Source organism: Hyperolius riggenbachi, chromosome 7 (assembly GCF_040937935.1).
Source record: "Hyperolius riggenbachi isolate aHypRig1 chromosome 7, aHypRig1.pri, whole genome shotgun sequence".
NCBI classification, from domain to species: Eukaryota; Metazoa; Chordata; class Amphibia; order Anura; family Hyperoliidae; genus Hyperolius; species Hyperolius riggenbachi.
Window position 1 is genome coordinate 160,945,762 of NC_090652.1, and position 19,318 is coordinate 160,965,079.

At 42.6% G+C, this 19,318-nt stretch overlaps 1 protein-coding gene across 1 annotated transcript in view; it reads left to right on the forward strand.

The window, feature by feature from the left end:
* ANKS4B (ankyrin repeat and sterile alpha motif domain containing 4B) overlaps positions 1-19,318 on the forward strand; it is a 112,796-nt gene that overhangs the window by 91,752 nt on the left and 1,726 nt on the right. The window lies entirely within an intron of this gene.

Sequence of the window (19,318 nt, forward strand, 5' to 3'; positions counted from 1 at the left end):
TGGATGTGCTCAATAGACCTAAAGGACGAATATTTCTATGTGCCAGTCCACCGCTCGATGCAAAAGTATCTTTGCTTTGCGATAGGTCATCTTCACCTTCAGTTCGTTTGTCTTCCGTTTGGCCTCGCTACTTCACCCCAAACTTTTTCGAAAGGTTTTGCTCGCCGTGATTTCTTTCATTCAGTTACAGGAAATATGCGTCCTTCACTGTTTGGACACCATCATTCTCCTGGCCTCCTCACAATCGACTCTTCTGGAACATCAAAAGTTATTAGTAAAGATCCTTCAGGACTTCGGATGAGTGGTGAACTTCAAGAAGAGCCAGTTGGTTCCTGCCCAGAGGATGTTCTTTTTAGGGGCAATTCTGGACACAGTTCAGAATTCCATCTCTCTTCCAGAGGAGAAGAAAGAGTCTCTAGAACTTTTGGTGATAGAGCTTCTCAGACATCGTTGGGTTGCGGCCAGTAGATGTCTGACAATGATTGGAGTAATGTCCTCATTTTTTGGCTCAGTGGGACAAGGAAGATCTGTCTCAAGTGATTTTTCTTCCATACAAAGTAAAGAGCTCTCTGAGATGGTGGTTGGATCGGAAAAATATAAATCAGTTAAGGCCTCTACAACAGCCAGACTAGGCCATAGTGACGACGGATGCCAGCCAGTCGGGTTGGGGAGCTGTTTATCGCGACATGTATGCTCAGGGTGTTTGGAGTCAGCGTATCGATGTAGTGTCGAACATCTTAGAATTGAGGGCAGTCTATCTGGCGTTAAAACACTTCTGGCCTCATCTGAGGGGGAAACCGGTGTTGATGAAGGTGGACAATATCTCATCAGTGCCCTACATAAGGAGACAAGAGGAACTTGCAGTGTGTCACTTATGAAGGAAATGTCCCTAATGTAGTTAGCCCAAAACAATTTCCTGGATCTTTCGGCAATTTATCTCCCAGGCTCTCAAAATCTACAAGCGGATTTCCTCTCAAGGAACTATATGGACAACAACGAGTGGTCTCTGCACCCGAAAGCTTTTCAACAGCTAGTACAGAAGTGGTGTATGCCCCAGATTGACTTGTTTGCTTCGGCTAGGAACAACAAGACACCCCTGTACTTCTCAAGAGCCCCGGACCGGAAGGCGTTGGGCACGGATGCCCCAACCCAAGTGTGGTGCTTCAGGAGGGCAAATACCTTACCCCAACTTCTTTGATTTTCAAATTTTTTCAGAAATTAAGGTACCTCAACTTGACAGTTTTAGCGGTAATACCGTGGTGGCCAGCAAGGCCTTGGTTTCCCCTCTTGTTACAGATGAGTACACAAGATTCCATTCCGCTTCTGGAAATTCCCGATCTACTGTCACAGGATATGGTGTATCATCAGAACCCTCGTTCTCTACATCTACTGGGATGGAATTTTGAGAGGGCTAGGCTGTTAACAGAAGGCTGCTCTTCTGAGGTGGTGTCTACTGTCTACACAATTAACGGCCAAGAGACCATCCACAGTGGCTTCCTATGACAGCGTGTTGAGGAAATTTGCGGACTTTGCTGTTCAACATAACTTCAACATTGATGACTTTAACGTATGTAATCTTTTGGCTTTCTTGCAGAAAGGGCTAGAGATGTCTTTGGCATATTCTACGTTGCAAAGGCAAGTTTCAGCAATTTCTTCAATCTCAGGAGTATCTTGGGTGGAAAAGTCCTTGAATGGACAGTTCTTCAAAGCAGCAATTAAGCTGAGACCGCCAGTCAATTCGAGATTTCCCAAATGGGATCTTCCATTGGTCCTGGACATTCTTTCGTCTTCTTCAGAGTGGCAGAATCATTCTGCTTCATTACAAAATGTAACTTATAAGACAGCATTACTGATCGCAATTACATCTGGGATGAGAATGTCTGAGTTGCAAGCCTTGTCATGTAAGGAACCCTTTTTATAGTGTTCTATGATGACACATTAGTGCTTTACCCTACCAAAAGTAGCCTTGGTCAAGCACACAAATCAAGAATGGACTCTTCCGAGTTTGAAACTGTAGGGAAATCCAGAATCTTTACATCATTTGGACATTCTTTCTGTAGTAAAAGCGTATTTGGAGGCAAACAAAGACTTTCGGGATTCGGACCACCTTTTTAAAGTTCCTTCTGGTTACAGAAGAGGAAAGGCGGCTGCTACAAGGACCATAGCGAGTTGGGTTGTTAACCTGATTCAGAAGGCTTATAAGTCTTAAGGCTTGTAGCCTCCGCAGGACATTATTGCCCACTCTACAAGGATTGTGTCTTCTTCATGGGCAGCTTACAGTAAAGTGTCTTTAATGACTGTGTGTAAGGCAGCCAATTGGGCCTCTAACCATACTTTCTTGAAGCATTATTGTATTGATTTTGCAACCCTTTCTTCTGTTGATTTTGGGAAAGTTGTGATTTCCTTTACTGTCAATAATGCTGTTTAATTATGTATTCTGTTCCTTTGTGTGTGGATTAAACTGTGTGATTAGCAGCATACCCACCCATGGTTTTGTCTAGTTATTGCCCATACATGTGCTGACATGGTAAACACCAGGGAATTTAGAAAACTGTATACTTACCTTTGGTAGTTTTCCTTTCCTGGTAATTTCCATGTCAGCATACGGGCCCGCCCTATGCTGTCAGCTTGTACTAGTTACTTAGAATGATGGCATGGGGATAGTCTAGGCTATTTATTATCTAAGGACGTCCTACTAGGGCAAAGGAGGCGGGGCTTTGCCCATACGTGTGCTGACATGGAAAACACCAGGAAAGGAAAACTACCAAAGGTAAGTATACAGTTTTCCAAATTATGTTAAAACAGAGCCCTTGAGGCTGAGAAACTTTGACGGAAGGTGCCGCAAAGTATAGATTCTTCATTCAGTTTTGGTTAGAGTTGTTATAGATACATGTTAACCTGACCCTGAGGCTCGGTTCACAATCGCCATTTGTATAACAATTGCGTTATAATGTGTTAACCACTTCCCGACCGCCTAACGCACAGAGGCGGCCGGGAAGTGGAGCCCTTAAGGACCGGCTCACCCACAGAGGCGGCGGTCCATTTAAGGGCATGGGCAGAGCGATCGCGTCATCCGTGACGCGATCCTCCGCCGGCGCCTGTCACCGCTCGCTCGCCGCAACATCCCGCCGGCTATACGGAAGCGCCGGCGGGATGTTAACCCCGCGATCGCCGCATACAAAGTGTATAATACACTTTGTAATGTTTACAAAGTGTATTATACAGGCTGCCTCCTGCCCTGGTGATCCGAGTGTCCGAGGGACCACCAGGGCAGGCTGCTGCCACCCTAGTCTGCACCCAAGCACACTGATTTCTCCCCCCCCTGCCCCAGATCGCCCACAGCACCCATCAGACCCCCCCCCTGCCCACCCCCCAGACCCCTGTTTGCACCCAATCACCCCCCTAATCACCCATCAATCACTCCCTGTCACTATCTGTCAACGCTATTTTTTTTTTATCCCCCCCCCCTGCTCCCTGCCCCCTCCTGATCACCCCCCACCCCTCAAAATTCTCCCCAGACCCCCCCCCCCCCCCCAGACCACCCCCCCCTGTTTACTGTATGCATCTATCCCCCTGATCACCTGTCAATCACCTGTCAATCACCCGTCAATCACCCGTCAATCACCCGTCAATCACCCGTCAATCACCCCCTGTCACTGCCACCCATCAATCAGCCCCTAACCTGCCCCTTGCGGGCAATCTGATCACCCACCCACACCAATAGATCGCCCACAGATCCGACATCAGATCACCTCCCAAATCCATTGTTTACATCTATTCTCTCCTCTAAACACCCACTAATTACCCATCAATCACCCATCAATCACCCCCTATCACCACCTGTCACTGTTACCTATCAGATCAGACCCTAATCTGCCCCTTGCGGGCACCCAATCACCCGCCTACACGCTCAGATTGCCCTCAGACCCCCCCTTATCAATTCGCCAGTGCATTAATTACATCTGTTCTTCCCTGTAATAACCCACTGATCACCTGTCAATCACCTGCCAATCACCTATCACCCATCAATCACCCCCTGTCACCCCCTGTCACTGCCACCCATCAATCAGCCCCTAACCTGCCCCTTGCGGGCAATCTGATCACCCACCCACACCATTAGATCGCCCGCAAACCCGCCGTCAGATTACCTCCCAAATGTATCGTTTACATCTGTTATCTTCTCTAAACACCCACTAATTACCCATCAATCACCCATCAATCACCCCCTATCACCACCTGTCACTTTTACCTATCAGATCAGACCCTAATCTGCCCCTTGCGGGCACCCAATCACCCGCCCACACGCTCAGATTGCCCTCTGACCCCCCCCCCCTTATCAATTCGCCAGTGCATTAATTACATCTGTCCTTCCCTGTAATAACCCACTGATCACCTGTCAATCACCTGCCAATCACCTATCACCCATCAATCACCCCCTGTCACTGCCACCCAACAATCAGCCCCTAACCTGCCCCTTGCGGGCAATCTGATCACCCACCCACACCAATAGATCGCCCGCAGATCCGACATCAGATCACCACCCAAGCGCAGTGTTTCCATCTATTCTCTCCTCTAAACACCCACTAATTACCCATCAATCACCCATCAATCACCCCCTATCACCACCTGTCACTGTTACCCATCAGATCAGACCCTAATCTGCCCCTTGCGGGCACCCAATCGCCCGCCTACACGCTCAGATTGCCCTCAGACCCCCCCTTATCAATTCGCCAGTGCAATATTTACATCTGTCCTTCCCTGTAATAACCCACTGATCACCTGTCAATCACCTGCCAATCACCTATCACCCATCAATCACCCCCTGTCACTGCCACCCAACAATCAGCCCCTAACCTGCCCCTTGCGGGCAAACTGATCACCCACCCACACCAATAGATCGCCCGCAGATCCGACATCAGATCACCACCCAAGCGCAGTGATTCCATCTATTCTCTCCTCTAAACACCCACTAATTACCCATCAATCACCCATCAATCACCCCCTATCACCACCTGTCACTGTTACCCATCAGATCAGACCCTAATCTGCCCCTTGCGGGCACCCAATCGCCCGCCTACACGCTCAGATTGCCCTCAGACCCCCCCTTATCAATTCGCCAGTGCAATATTTACATCTGTTCTCCCCTGTAATAACCCACTGATTACCTGTCAATCACCTATCAATCACCCATCAATCACCCCCTGTCACTGCCACCCATCAATCACCCCCTGTCACTGCCACCCATCAATCACCCGCTGTCACTGCCACCCATCAATCAGCCCCTAACCTGCCCCTTGCGGGCAAACTGATCACCCACCCACACCAATAGATCGCCCGCAGATCCGACATCAGATCACCACCCAAGCGCAGTGTTTCCATCTATTCTCTACCCTAAACACCCACTAATTACCCATCAATCACCCCCTGTCACTGCTACCTATCAGATTAGACCCCTATCTGCCCCTAGGGCACTCAATCACCCGCCCACACCCTCAGAATGCCCTCAGACCCCAGCCCTGATCACCTCGCCAGTGCATTGCTTGCATCTATTCCCCCCTCTAATCACACCTTGAGACACCCATCAATCACCTCCTGTCACCCCCTAGCACACCTACCCATCAGATCAGGCCCCAATTTGCCCCGTGTGGGCTCCTGATCACTCGGCCAAACCCTCAGACCCCCTTCCGATCACCTCCCCAGTGCATTGATTGCATCTATTTTCCCCTCTAACCACCCCCTGAGACACCCATCAATCACCTCCTGTCACCCCCCTAGCACTCCTATCCATCAGATCAGGCCCAATACAACCTGTCATCTAAAAGGCCACCCTGCTTATGACCGGTTCCACAAAATTCACCCCCTCATAGACCACCTGTCATCAAAATTTGCAGATGCTTATACCCCTGAACAGTCATTTTGAGACATTTGGTTTCCAGACTACTCACGGTTTTGGGCCTGTAAAATGCCAGGGCGGTATAGGAACCCCACAAGTGACCCCATTTTAGAAAAAAAAGACACTACAAGGTATTCTGTTAGGTGTATGACGAGTTCATAGAAGATTTTATTTTTTGTCAAAAGTTAGCGGAAATTAATTTTTATTGTTTTTTTTTCACAAAGTGTCATTTTTCACTAACTTGTGACAAAAAATAAAATCTTCTATGAACTCGCCATACACCTAACGGAATACCTTGGGGTGTCTTCTTTCTAAAATGGGGTCACTTGTGGGGTTCCTATACTGCCCTGGCATTTTAGGGGCCCTAAACCGCGAGGAGTAGTCTAGAAAACAAATGCTTCAAAATGACCTGTGAATAGGACGTTGGGCCCCTTAACGCACCTAGGCTGCAAAAAAGTGTCACACATGTGGTACCGCCGTACTCAGGAAAAGTAGTATAATGTGTTTTGAGGGTGTATTTTTACACATACCCATGCTGGGTGGGAGAAATTTCTATGTAAATGGACAATTGTGTGTAAAAAAATCAAACAATTGTCATTTACAGAGATATTTCTCCCACTTAGCATGGGTATGTGTAAAAATACACCCCAAAACGCATTATACTACTTCTCCTGAGTACAGCGGTACCACATGTGTGGCACTTTTTTACACCCTAAGTACGCTAAGGGGCCCAAAGTCCAATGAGTACCTTTAGGATTTCACAGGTCATTTTGCGACATTTGGTTTCAAGACTACTCCTCACGGTTTAGGGCCCCTAAAATGCCAGGGCAGTATAGGAACCCCACAAATGACCCCATTCTAGAAAGAAGACACCCAAAGGTATTCCGTACGGAGTATGGTGAGTTCATAGAAGATTTTATTTTTTGTCACAAGTTAGCGGAAAATGACACTTTGTGAAAAAAAACTATTAAAATCAATTTCCGCTAACTTGTGACAAAAAAATAAAAACTTCTATGAACTCACCATACTCCTAACGGAATACCTTGGGGTGTCTTCTTTCTAAAATGGGGTCATTAGTGGGGTTCCTATACTGCCCTGGCATTTTAGGGGCCCTAAACCGTGAGGAGTAGTCTTGAAACAAAAATGACCTGTGAAATCCTAAAGGTACTCATTGGACTTTATGCCCCTTAGTGCAGTTAGGGTGCAAAAAAGTGCCACACATGTGGTATCGCCGTACTCGGGAGAAGTAGTACAATGTGTTTTGGGGTGTATTTTTACACATACCCATGCTGGGTGGGAGAAATACCTCTGTAAATGACAATCTTTTGATTTTTTTACACACAATTGTCCATTTACAGAGGTATTTCTCCCACCCAGCATGGGTATGTGTAACAATACACCTCAAAACACATTGTACTACTTCTCCCGAGTATGGCGATACCACATGTGTGGCACTTTTTTGCACCCTAACTGCGCTAAAGGGCCCAAAGTCCAATGAGTACCTTTAGGATTTCACAGGTCATTTTGAGAAATTTCGTTTCAAGACTACTCCTCACGGTTTAGGGCCCCTAAAATGCCAGGGCAGTATAGGAACCCCACAAATGACCCCATTTTAGAAAGAAGACACCCCAAGGTATTCCGTTAGGAGTATGGTGAGTTCATAGAAGATTTTTTTTGTCAAAAGTTAGCGGAAATTGATTTTAATTGTGTTTTTTCACAAAGTGTCATTTTCCGCTAACTTGTGACAAAAAATAAAATCTTCTATGAACTCGCCATACTACTAACGGAATACCTTGGGGTGTCTTCTTTCTAAAATGGGGTCATTTGTGGGGTTCCTATACTGCCCTGGCATTTTAGGGGCCCTAAACCGTGAGGAGTAGTCTTGAAACGAAATTTCTCAAAATGACCTGTGAAATCCTAAAGGTACTCATTGGACTTTGGGCCCTTTAGCGCAGTTAGGGTGCAAAAAAGTGCCACACATGTGGTATCGCCGTACTCAGGAGAAGTAGTATAATGTGTTTTGTGGTGTATTTTTACACATACCCATGCTGAGTGGGAGAAATATCTCTGTAAATGGACAATTGTGTGTAAAAAAAATTAACAAATTGTCATTTACAGAGATATTTCTCCCACCCAGCATGGGTATGTGTAAAAATACACCCCAAAACACATTATACTACTTCTCCTGAGTACGGCAATACCACATGTGTGGCACTTTTTTGCAGCCTAACTGCGCTAAGGGGTCCAAAGTCCAATGAGCACCTTTAGGCTTTACAGGGGTGCTTACAATTTAGCACCCCCCAAAATGTCAGGACAGTAAACCCACCCCACAAATGATCCCATTTTGGAAAGTAGACCCTTCAAGGTATTCAGAGAGGGGCATGGTGAGTCCGTGGCAGATTTCATTTTTTTTTTGTCGCAAGTTAGAAGAAATGGAAACTTTTTTTTTTTTTTTTTTTTTTTCTCACAAAGTGTCATTTTCCGCTTACTTGTGACAAAAAATAATATCTTCTATGAACTCACTATGCCTCTCAGTGAATACTTTGGGTTGTCTTCTTTCCAAAATGGGGTCATTTGGGGGGTATTTATACTATCCTGGAATTCTAGCCCCTCATGAAACATGACAGGGGGTCAGAAAAGTCAGAGATGCTTGAAAATGGGAAAATTCACTCTTTGCACCATAGTTTGTAAACGCTATAACTTTTACCCAAACCAATAAATATACACTGAATGGGTTTTTTTTAATCAAAAACATGTTTGTCCACATTTTTCGCGCTGCATGTATACAGAAATTTTACTTTATTTGAAAAATGTCAGCACAGAAAGTTAAAAAAATCATTTTTTTGCCAAAATTCATGTCTTTTTTGATGAACATAATAAAAAGTAAAAATCGCAGGAGCAATCAAATAGCCCCAAAAGAAAGCTGTATTAGTGACAAGAAAAGGAGCCAAAATTCATTTAGGTGGTAGGTTGTATGAGCGAGCAATAAACCGTGAAAGCTGCAGTGGTCTGAATGGAAAAAAAGTGGCCGGTCCTTAAGGGGTAGAAAGCCCTAGGTCCTCAAGTGGTTAAAATGAGTATGGACTGCAAAGGAGACTGGACACAGACTTTAATGCCATGCCTGTATGCAGCGAGTTAGAATAACATGATCAGTTACAACACAGTACTGTGAATAGGCCCTTAGAATTCTAAGGGCAGCAGAGGCGTATATAGAGGGGTGCAAGCATAGCTCATACCATAGGCGCCACAGCACCATGCTGTGCCACCATGTCTACCCCGTCACTCAGAGCTCAAATGAATTCTGTTATCTGGGGAACATGGCTACATCATTTATTAATTTATGTATGTAGTGCGCACTTGGCTAAGCGTTAGAAAAGAGGACATAGAGGTAATAAGAAGAGATATTTCCAAAAAGCAGATTTCTGGCAGCACTACAGGACAATTACTTGACTCAAATGGTAACGGAACCAACTAGGAGGAATGCGTTACTGGATCTGATCATTTCTAATAGACCAGATAATGTATCAAATGTGCAGGTTCAAGAACATTTGGGGATTAGTGATCACAACATGATAACGTTTGATCTGGTGACTGATAGGCCACGGGGCAGCGGGACCACTAAAACTATGAATTTTAGAAAAGCAAAGTTCAATCAAATTAGGCAGGCACGAAGTTTGGTGAACTGGGATAATGTACTACAAGGGGAGGACACTGAAGGGAAATGGCAAGCTTTTAAACGTATTCTCAATCAATATTGTAGTATGTATATCCCATATGGAAACAAAATGTCTAGGAATAAAAAAAGGCCTATATGGATGAATAGAAAGGTTAGAGATAAAATGAAGAGGAAAAAGAATGCCTATAAGGTCCTAAAACAGGAGGGGACCGAGGCTGCACTCAGCAATTATAAGGAGTGCAATAAAAATTGTAAAAAAGAAATTAGGCTGGCAAAGATCGAAGCTGAAAATCAAATCGCTAGGGATATCAAATCTAACCCAAAAAGTTTTACAAGTACATCAACTCTAAAAAAAGAAAGGTTGACTGTATAGGACTCCTAAAGGATGAGGGTGGGAACTCAATGGTGGATGACCAAGGGAAGGCAGAGTTATTAAATGCTTTCTTTGCTTTTGTCTTCACAAAGGAAACAGCACTGTTGCAAATTACAGAGGCAGAAGAGTCTCAATCTTCTAACTGTAATATTAAATACTTAACGCAGGAAGAAGTAAAGGCAAGACTAAATAAATTAAAAATAGACAAGGCACCTGGCCCGGATGGCATGCATCCTCGGGTCCTAAGGGAATTAAGTTCAGTTATTGATAAACCCCTTTATCTTATCTTTTGTGACTCTCTTGCAACTGGCAGAGTCCCAGTGGATTGGCGTACAGCCCACGTTTTCCCATTATTTAAGAAGGGCAAAAAATCAGATCCAGGAAATTATAGACCTGTAAGCTTAACATCAGTTGTATGCAAACTATTTGAGGGGTTACTAAGAGATACTATACATGACTTTATAGTAGAAAATAATCTTATTTCTCAGCATCAACATGGGTTTACTAAAGACAGGTCCTGTTTGACTAACATGCTCAGCTTTTATGAGGTAGTGAATGCTAGGAATGCTGTAGATGTGATATACTTGGACTTTGCAAAGGCCTTCGACACTGTTCCCCACAAAAGTCTGGTGCAAAAGTTGAGGATGCAAGGACTGGGGAAGAGTCTGTGTGCATGGATAGGGAACTGGCTAATGGACAGAAAACAAAGAGTTGTGGTCAATGGATCATACTCAAAATGGGAGACTGTTAGCAGTGGGGTCCCACAGGGGTCTGTACTGGGTCCAGTGCTCTTCAATTTATTTATTAATGACCTAGTGGATGCAGTAGTGATCAATGTTGCTATTTTTGCAGATGATACAAAATTGTGCAGAATCATCAACTCTCAGGAAGATAGTGTCATATTGCAACAGGATCTGGATAGGATGGCTATATGGGCACATAAATGGCAGATGAAATTCAATGTTGAAAAATGTAAAGTCATGCATTTTGGTCGTACCAATGGTCTAGCACCATACAAAATAAATGGGATACAGTTGGGGACATCAAACTTGGAGAAGTACTCATCGACAACAAGTTAAATAATCGTACTCAATGCCAAGCCGCTGCAGCTAAAGCTAACAAAATTTTGGGATGTATTAAAAGGGAAATAAAAACTCGAGATGCGAGTAAGGCCACATCTGGAATATGGAATTCAGTTCTGGGCACCACATTACAAAAAAGATATTGCAGTTTTAGAGCAGGTGCAGAGACGAGCAACAAAATTGATACGTGGGATGGAAGGTCTCGCTTACCAAGAAAGGTTAGATAAACTGGGTTTATTTAGTCTAGAGAAGAGGAGATTTAATTAACATGTATAAATACATCAGAGGGCAATATAATAGCTTGGCGGATGAGCTTTTTGTCCCTAGGCCTTCTCAAAGGACTAGAGGACATGATCTGCGCATGGAGGAAAAACGTTTTAGCCATTTATTTAGGAAAGGGTTCTTTACAGTAAGAGTGATTAAGATGTGGAATGCATTGCCACAGGAAGTAGTTATGGCAAACTCTATACCTGCATTTAAAGGGGGCTTAGATGCTTTCCTTGCGTTGAATGACATCCATGGCTACAATTACTAGGTAATGCCTAATGATGTTGATCCAGGGATTTTATCTGATTGCCATCTGGAGTCGGGAAGGAATTTTTCCCTTTAGGGGCTAATTGGACCATGCCTTGTAAGGGTTTTTTCGCCTTCCTCTGGATCAACAGGGATATGTGAGGGAGCAGGCTGGAGTTGTACTTTGTACTGGTTGAACTCGATGGACGTATGTCTTTTTTCAACCAAAATAACTATGTAACTATGTAAGTAACTTTAGCAATATCCTGAGCCAAAAAAACTAAAAAAAAACCACAAGCAACCATGACACATGTATGTGAGAAAGGATGCTGTTTTTAGGGCCCATTCACACTAGAGCGTTTTGCCAGCAATTTTGGCAAAACGCTCAAGTGCTGTTTAAAGCACTAGTGTAATAATACCCTATACCCTATGGGCCCATTTTCGCTTGGGCGATTTGCATTAATCGCTGGCGATTAACGCAAATCGGAAAACGCAAACGTGTAGCCTGCACCATTTTCAGGCGATTTCCTGGCAATCGCGTTTAGTGCTATATAAGCGCTAATCGCGATCGCAGAAAAATTGCTGCAGTGTCCAGTGATTTTCCTGCGGAAAAATCACTCCTGCGTTTTGCGCTTTTAGGTGTGAATGGGGCCTTAGAGGGGAAGGTGGTTCTGACTGGGTAGGAGGTGCAATTTCAGTGTTGGTGATATATTACCCAGATATGCCCCTGATAGCAGCGAGTTAACATGCAAAATTATTCTGCAATGCGACTGGGTACTGTGAACAGGGCCTTAACCCTGTTAAGGTGAGCAAATAAAACCGCATTCTTTAAGCCAATTATCTTCCAAAATTGATATTTTTACAAGTGCAATAATAAGGAAGAGCCGGTTCACAAAGGTGGGTTTTTTTTTTTACAATATTACTTTATAAATTATTTAGCCAGTGTTTGCCCATTGTAAAATCTTTCCTCTCCCCAATTTGCAGTCTGAAATTTATCACGGGTGGTGACATCTTTAATCCTGTCAGGTGTAGCTTTGCAGAATGTTTATATGCTCAGTGTTCCAAAGCCAATACAAAAAAATACTGGGTCTCCCAGAATGCTTTTGGAAGAGAATTCTGCATAGTTAGATAGCTTAGGTTGTGCCATCACTGGAAGGACCAGGCTACATACCAATATACAGCAATATATAGATATAGGAAGTGTTTCTGATGCTGAAATCAGGATAATTAACTACTTATCGTTAGCCCATAGTCGTCGGAAGGTGGCCATACGCATGCATTAATGTACGCGCATGTGCATGTGAACGTGTGCTCCCATGGCGACACTCAAAGCTGCAGCCCGATCCTGTTTCCTGCAAGACAGATGTCTGTTTTGCACTAAAAAGTGCAAAAAAATTACATTTTAAAACGTGTTTTGTAGGAAGAGGTTAATGTAAAAGTGGTTATCCTGAATATTTTACTGCATTCTACTACAGTATGCTACCACAATGCCTCTAAATTTCACAAAGAAAAAAAACTAATAAACTACTGAAGCTAAAATCTGTTTTTATTCATTACCTCATTTTCAGTACTGTTCATCTTTAAGGTCTGCTATAAAGGTTCCTGTGAAGAAAATGGTAGTTATTCTTTAACTGAGACCGTCTTGATCACCATAGAAAAGGGCAATGTGCAAAGTACACTACCCATTGCAATCAGTCACAATGTATACTTTACCAATTTAACATTCGTCTCTATTGATGGGATAATATAAGGTACATAATTGCAAAAGAACTCCCCCTACCAAAGCAAATGTCATAATCAAGGGTTCCTTCCCAGTGTTCCACTTCCCACTGTGAAAGCAGATGTCTCTATTCCCAGTGTGTTACACCTGCATGGGTACATTTATGCCTCTGTATAATAACAAGTATAAGAACTCATAGCAAGGAAAAGAGCAATTGTCAATATCAGGAAGTGAATGCTGGTCACTGTTGATAAATAGTCAGGGGACTGGTTGCAATCAATAGCTGCACTTTAGTTTATAATGCATTATGGAGTTATCCTCTCTTCATTTTCATTTATTAAAAAAATAGCATTGCTTTGATTCTCAAAATATTTTGTAATTAAGCATGGCATGGAGTTCTTATTTCTTCATTTCCATTTATTTAAAAAAAAGAGCATTGCTTCTCAGGTTAGCATGTTTGTATAGTGACTTGCTCCTCTACACTAGAGTCCCAAGTTTAGTTCCTTTGCTTTGTATGTTCCTGCGTGTCTGCATATTAAAAACATACAGTCAATTTAATTTTTTTTATACCCAAATTGGCCTTAGACAACGGTAGAGACTTATCATTGTGGTAGGGATTTGGTTGTGACTTCCTCTGATGACCAGTTAGTGATAATTCACCTTTAAAGTGGTATCGTCACCATAAAAATCAAATTTCAACAGCAACTGGTCTGAGAGTATTAAGTGATAAAGATGCTAAGCCTGCATTCAAAACTTTCAAAACTTTTTCTGCTGTTATTATTTGGAGTTATCAAATACTTAAGGAAACACTGGCCCTTTAGTAGTCGTGCCAAATAATTGCATGCTGGGGGTTCTTTTTATCTATAATCTGTTCCTCCTCTTCCCTTTATTTCCCTGCCAGCTTCTTATCTGAAACCTAATCCCCTACTCACTTGTGTTTACAAGCAAGGCTGAGGCGACTCAGCGATTGGAGGAGACAAGAAAAAAAGTAAAGGGCAGAAATGACATCACGAGTTAGCCTTAACAGTGGGCAAAAGACATGGCCCCCACCAGGAACAGAATTCTCGTAATTTACTAAATAACATTCACTGAAATCAAAACGTGGACAGTATAATACATGTGTTATGTAAGAAGATCAAGTATTTATCTACTTATATATGTGTTTTTTCCCTGGCATAGTATGGCTGATCCTACTGCTTTAAGTTCAGTTTCCTCTCAATGTACGGCTCTGACACACCATGTAACTAGCTGACACATCATTGCATTCTAGCGGTTCTGGAGGTGTGTTTAGCTTACAAGGACAACAAAGGATGATTTGCATATTCAGCAGTGATGCATCATGGGAGACATCTCAGAGCTCACTCCAACCTGAATTATTGGAAATCTCTTCTGTTTTAAGAAAGCAAGCTTTTGTTTTCCTCTCAAATATAAATGTGGTTTGGCAATAAAATGTTATAGGGTCATTTTTACTTACCGGTACTGTTACACAGCAGGTGCCATAGTACCTCATTCATCCTGGTCTCCTTCTGATATTTCTCCACTACCATATTATAAGTGGAAAATACAAATGTGAGAGGAGACAGTTTAGAAGGGTCACAGTAGAGGAATAGAGTAGTAATTTGCGTAGACTGCATTTCTGGTACCAAGACTTATTAGTAGTGGTTTCTAAAGTGCCAACATATTATGTTGTTTAGGTGACAACTTTAGGCCTCTTTCACAGTGGGTCGTTGCGTTTGATGCGACGTTAAAGTCGTACAACGTGCCCCTAACGCAGTGCATGTAGGTTATGAAACTGAACGGTATTTTGCACTGCGTTGTGTGTCTCTTGGTGTGCCGTTTTCGTCGCATGCTGATGGAACGGTAACGGCGCATGTGTTACATTTAAAAAAAAAAATGACTGAGCATGTGCAACACACATAACGCAGCAAATGTATTTCTAAACGCACAGCATGCAGCACTTTCTAAATGTTGCTACACGTTACACACAACGCAACGTGTGCACTGTGAATGTCACACAGACTTTGTACTGCTGTGCGTTAGTCTGCGTTATAATTTTTTTATAACGTGCGACTTAAAGGGACTCCGAGCAGTGCAGAAACTATGGAAAGATGCATACCATTTTGACGCTCTCTTTCTCCTCTTTCCAACAATGTATAAAGTGCCGCCCTACGCCTTTTTAGTTTTCGCTATTTTTGCGATCGAAATTGCGGCAAACGCGATTTCGATCGCGAAAACAACGAAAACTAAAAGGTGTAGGGCGGCGGTTTATGTGTCGTTGGAAAGAGGAGAAAGAGAGCTTCAAAATGGTATGCATCTTTCTATAGTTACTTGTATTACACAGGGCGACTTTTCCCCAAATTCGGCAGCTTCATTCAGCTGCCGACTTTGGGGAAAAGTCGTCCTGTGTAATACAAGTAACTATGGAAAGATGCATACCATTTTGAAGCTCTCTTTCTCCTCTTTCCAACGATATATAAACCGCCGCCCTACGCCTTTTAGTTTTCGATATTTTTGCAATCAAAATTGCGGCGGCCGCGATTTCGATCGCAAAAATATTGAAAACTAAAAGGCGTAGGGCGGCATTTATATATCGTTGGAAAGAGGAGAAAGAGAGCTTCAAAATGGTATGCATCTTTCCATAGTTTCTGCACTGTTTGGAGTCCCTTTAACGTCCCACTGTGAAAGAGGCCTGAATGACTAACTGTACTTTACAAGCTTTAAAACTTTAAGTTTCTTCTTCAGGCATGTTTCAGAACCATACAAAGTAGTGTCACATACACAGGCTTTATATATGATTTTGTTGGGTATACCTCAATCTGATCTCCTGTTACATTCTTCCTCTTTTTAAAGTGTAAAGGATCTCATCAAAGCTTTGAGCTATTCACTCTAAAGGCTCTTTTGCAATAGGTAGACACACTCACTCACTCACTCACTCACTCACTCACTCACTCACTCACTCACTCACGACTCTTTACAAGAGGTAGAGACAACACAGTGTTTGTGTGTGTTTGTGTGTGTGTGTGTGTGTGTGTGTGTGTGTGTGTGTGTGTGTGTGTGTGTGTGTGTGTGTGTGTGTCTCTCTACCTCTTGTAAAGACCCTCTTGTGGTGCCTATACATGGGTACAATTTTTTTCATCCAATCTTACCATTTCTATGTAGTATAAGGGTAAATATACTGAAAGGATAATTTGAGGCAGTCCCCTTATATTACATAGAAATGGTAATAATGGATAAAAAATTTGTACCATGTATGGGCACCATTAGAATGAACAGATCTAAGCTTTGATGAGATCCTTTACACTTCAAAAAGAGGCAGGATGTAACAGAAGATCAGGTTGAGGTATACCCTAAAAAATCATATATAACGCCTGTCTATGTGACACTACTTTGTATGGTTCTGATCCAGTTCTGAAACATGCCTGAAGAAGAAACTTAAAGTTTTGAAAGCTTGCAAAGAAATCTTGTACAAATAGCCATTAACGGTATCACCTAAACAACTTTTGTTGTTATGTCTTCAGATTCTCTCCATGACTAATAACGGACCACACACAACTGGCTTCAACATATTCTGTGGCGTTGTACAGAGTTCCACTTAGTGCACTTCTATCCGCTTCTATCCGCTTCCGTCCGCTTTTTATCAGCACATCAATGTTACAGATTAAGGCCTCGTTCAGACTATACGCGCTGCCGTGCGCATTTTGGCAGGGCGTATAGTGTGCGACGCGCAAGAACGGTAGAAGGGCATAGACAGCCCTTCTACCGTTCCCATCATATGCGCTGCGTGCTGCACGCATTTTTGGTAATCGCAGCGCAGATCCCATTCATTGTAATGAATGGGATCTGCAGCGCAGCGCAGCGCATAGTAGCACAGATGGCGTGCGATCGGACGCGTTGCGTTCCGATCGCACATCCATCTGCGCTAAATGATATGAACGAGGCCTGATACATGTTGCTGAAAAGCGGACAGAAGCGCATAGATGGAAACGAGGCCTAAGCTAACAAAGAAGTAGAGCCAAAATACATTAACTGCCATGGAAGAAATTCATCACTGTGCAGTTATAAAACATAAATGCATATAGCATCAAATGAATCCATTAATCCAAGTAGGACACCGTCAAACAAGTTTATTAGGGACTTATCCCCAGGATACCAAAAACAATAAAAACCAAAGAAGAAGTGGGAAACTGATCATCAGCACACAGTCATGTATGAATAATAATACAGAATAAACCTACTAGCACACCAAATGGGAAAACAAGCAGGCTCAAAACAGTTGTATCCGACAAAGCAGATTGAGTCTGCAATACATGTAAGGCGCGCTGGGCCACATGACACATCTCAGCGACCTATCCAGTCTTTGGACCCCAGGTAAGTTGGCCCTTTTTTACTTGGCTACTCGCTGTAACCACAGGTCACTATTTAGGACTTGTGGAACTACAGCAGCCTTTGAGTTCTATCTTTGTCATTATATCATACTAGTGGCCGCTGTTCAGTGTCTGTTCATGAAAAAAATTGTTTTGACCTGCTTGTTTTTTTGACTCGGTGGCCTTTTTCCAGCACCTTTATTATTTACCGGACTGTACTGCACAGCAGTGAAATGGCCGATACGAACTGACTACTGCATTTCTATTGTTGTATGTGTTGTGCGTCTGTCTATACGCTGTCTATGCCATGTGTACCACAAATAATTCCGATTACAGCTCTTGCTGTACTTGGCGAAATAAAACTGATTCTGATTTTATTTTTGGTCTGTTAGTATGCTTTATTCTGTGTTATTTAATTATCCATACATACTGTAGCTGTGTGCTGTTGATTTGTTTCCCACTGCTTCTTTGGTTTTAATTGTTTTTAGTATTTTCGAGGGAGAAGTCCCTAATAAACTTGTGTGATGGTATCCTACTGGCATTCATAGATCTATTTAATGCTATATGGATGTCTGTTTTCTGGCTGTACAGAGTAGGAACCAAATATGGAGTACATAGTAATACAGACAGTGGTATACATAAATATAGACACTGGTCCATAATACAGAATTGGCACACATAGTAATTACAGTAACAAAAGTAAGATGATGATCAAACTGTATAGCATTTGAAAGAGAAGAGATTGAGAGCCCAAATTGTGTAGTATGTCAATTCAAACCAGTATGGAAAATAAGTTTATGCAATTATACTCAAAACATTGACTATGATGGCAGGTGGTGAGATTAGATCTGACCCCACTCTGGTTAATATTGTCGCTCTCCCTAGAAAAGGAATAGGGTAAAACCCCTACATTAGGGGTGAACTTGTGAAGATAAACCATATAGAACAGAGGTGCCATTTCATGATAAAGCGATTAAAATGACACTGAAGCGGAAAAAAAAATTATGATATAATGAATTAATTGTGTAGTACGGATAATTACTAGAACATTAGTAGCAAAGAAAATATTCTCATATTTTAGTTTCATTTATAGTTCATTTATAGTTTTTTATAACATTGCATCATCCTTGAACCACTTCACCCCAAAGCGTTTTTTTACCCTAATAGACGAGCGATTTTCACCTTTCAGTGCTCATCCCTTTCATTTGCCAATAGCTTGATCACTACTAATCACAATGAAATGCTCTATATCTTGTTTTTTTTCACCACCAATTGAGCTTTTTGGGGTTGATATTTGTTTTCAGTAATTATTTTATTTTCTATGCATTTTAAAGGGAAAAACAAGGAAAAATGTTATCACAAGATTTTAATTATGTCCCTAGTACAAAGTATGGTGACAATATAGTATTTGGAAATAAAGGTGTATTTTTTCTTTGGTGGTTTTTTTCACTATGTTCACATGCACGGGCACAAGAATGCACGTGCAGGGGCACAAGAATGCACGTGCGGGGGCGCGCACGCGCACTGCGGGGGCGCGCACGCGCACAGCGGCAGCAGCACTGTCTGACTTATAAAAACGTCCTGGAGCCATTAAGAGGCTCTAGCAGGACGTTTTTATAAGTCAGCTTGTCATTAAGTGGTTAATATTTGCAGTTTACACATTACACTCAGCATTCTAAATGATTTTTACAGAGCAG